General features: G+C 37.9%; 1 non-coding gene across 1 annotated transcript; it reads left to right on the top strand.

The window, feature by feature from the left end:
• Window positions 1–1,425: 1,425 nt before the first annotated feature.
• Window positions 1,426–1,532, top strand: LOC122104006. Its single transcript, XR_006146847.1, has one exon. It is a non-coding gene; the product is annotated as a U6 spliceosomal RNA (small nuclear RNA).
• Window positions 1,533–2,485: the final 953 nt, after the last annotated feature.

Genomic DNA, 2,485 nt, shown 5'->3' with positions numbered 1-2,485 from the left:
GCAACCCAGTACTTCCACACATATAATTAGATTTTATAGTTGTAGCAACTCCATAAAACAGTTGATGTCTCTAATTATCCCCATTTACCTACGGTAAAATTGAGGCACCACAATAACTTTGGCTGAGCTCTCTAAATGATGGAAACGTGAAGCAAGTTAGATTCTTCTGGTATCACGCTGTGCCCACGTTTCTTACATAAGATTGCTTGGTGTTGAGTGCAAATTTATACCATTCCATCAGATCCTAATCATGGAGATCATCAGTAGCAATCCTCTATGGAAACACAGTTTTAGTAGATATTCTGTCTACCTTCCCTTCCCTTTGCCCATGTTATAAATGCTAGTCCCCAGAGCATATGGGGCTGATCCAAAGTGCTTCCCTTCCTGATCTTTTTTTTTCCATCAGTGAACACATTATTCACATCAAGACTTCATAATTCTCTGTGTTCCATAAGCTAGGCATATAAAATGGACAATATATTGCATCTCTATTCAAAGTATGGTATTCTATCCTCATTCTAAAAAAAAAAAATTAAGCTTCACTTTTCTGTAATTCATTATACTTCAGGTGATATTTCCATAGTGGGCCCCTAGTTGGCAATGAAAGAAAGGTCTGGGCTGGTTATCACCAAGGTGAACAGATAGCTCATTTGCCAAATAACTTCTATGGAAACTGCAATCACTGGGGTTTCCATTAGAACCCCAATGGGAAATGGAATCCACACTGGCTCAAAATCAGAGACCTACATAAAAGCGTTCACTATAGAAGGATGGGTGAGAATGCGGAGATACCAAGAATTTTGGCCACAGATAAATGTCTTTATATTTCTGAGGCGAAAGGAACAAAGAGACAGCAGTGGATTTAGTGTTATAATAATTCAGGGAAAGCTACATTCCTAGTAGGCTATATCAGAAACAACAACACCAAAGCAGTAAGAAAACCAGAAAGAAATGCCATGTTTTCTCTCCTGTCTTTATCTCTTGCTGAAGACTTCCATTCATCAAATCCAACCAGGGGCTAGAGAGCTAATAGTTGCCCGGGGAATTCACTCTGCTCTGCATAGACTCCCAAATGCAAAGCAAGTCAGAAAATTGATCTGCAATCAGGTGGGGGCTCCAAAGAGATTTTACAAACAAAAAATAACCAGCCCATTTGGTTATTCACATGCACTTGATTGAATGCATTCTACGTACAAGAGTAGAAGATGTTTATGATAGGAGCGAAATCCCCTTTCAACATTCTACCATCTGATACACACATAAAATACCAATATAAAAATGGCTCTGGCCTGAGTACACATTGATGTTTTTTAATGTGTTAGTAAATACAGTCGTTGGCTGTTCCAGGAGAGAATTATGCATCATCAACTGACATAAAAGGGAGTGTAATGTCATCTTCAATTGCTGTTTGAAGAAATAGGATGAGTGCTCGCTTCGGCAGCACATATACTAAAATTGGAACGATACAGAGAAGATTAGCATGGCCCCTGCGCAAGGATGACACGCAAATTCGTGAAGCGTTCCATATTTTTAAAAAAAAAAAAAAAAAAAAAAAAAAGAAATAGGATGAAATTATGAGCAATTAGGAAAAGAAATATTGTATCCCGATGGCAGCTCAGGTTTTACTGAAAATCCTGTTCGGCTGGTTATAAGAGTACCACGTAAATGCTTGAGGCCCACGCCCAGGCACAGGAAGAGTTATGACTTGGAAGTATGTTTCCATGGTAAAGCTTCAGGGAATTGAATGCCCTTAAGTAGCTTGGAGCACATCAATGACTCAAGGTCAATGAAAAAAGCTGTTCTAAACATGAGGAGTGTTTACAAGCGTTCTGTAAATGTGATTTAGAAAACTCTTATCTCAAAGATGCCAATATTTAAGATAACAAATGACTCCTGAGAAAAACAAGAGCAGTCTCCTCAAGGCAATCATGTGCTAAGAAAATACAGATCTGGATCTAAGAAAATGGGAACTGAGGCTTTGGCTTGGTTCTAAACAAACAGTATCTGTCTTCAAAAGTGGATTTCCATTTGGGACTGGCTTTATATGATGACTGTGTAATGCCAATCAATTAACTTTCTCCTTGAAAAAAGATCACAGTTCTTCTAAATACTCATTTGTCCTGAAATTGGGGAAAGCCTAGTATTGACCTCTGAAATATCAGTGAAAGAGAGGTTGGACTGTTCAAACTATGAAATTAAATACAGTCTCTCCACCCTGCTAGTCAAGGCTTTAATCCATCTTCACAGGTAAGCTCCCCAGTGTTCTCCATCAAACCAACCCATTCTAATTCCTCTGTTACTTTAATTTTATTATTTCTCTTATTACTATCCTATGCTATTTTTTCACTGACCATAAATCTGTTTGTTCTTCAGAACCACCTTCTCTAAGGAACATATTCTGAACTTTGCAACCCTAATTGCTCTACCATCAAACATTCACAGGATTTAATTTGTTAATGTAAATGGTACTTTATTCAACCTTGCA

This window comes from Dipodomys spectabilis, unplaced genomic scaffold (assembly GCF_019054845.1).
Source record: "Dipodomys spectabilis isolate Male_0828 unplaced genomic scaffold, ASM1905484v1 ptg000019l, whole genome shotgun sequence".
Classification (NCBI taxonomy): Eukaryota; Metazoa; Chordata; class Mammalia; order Rodentia; family Heteromyidae; genus Dipodomys; species Dipodomys spectabilis.
This window is presented reverse-complemented; position numbering and strand designations above follow the sequence as displayed.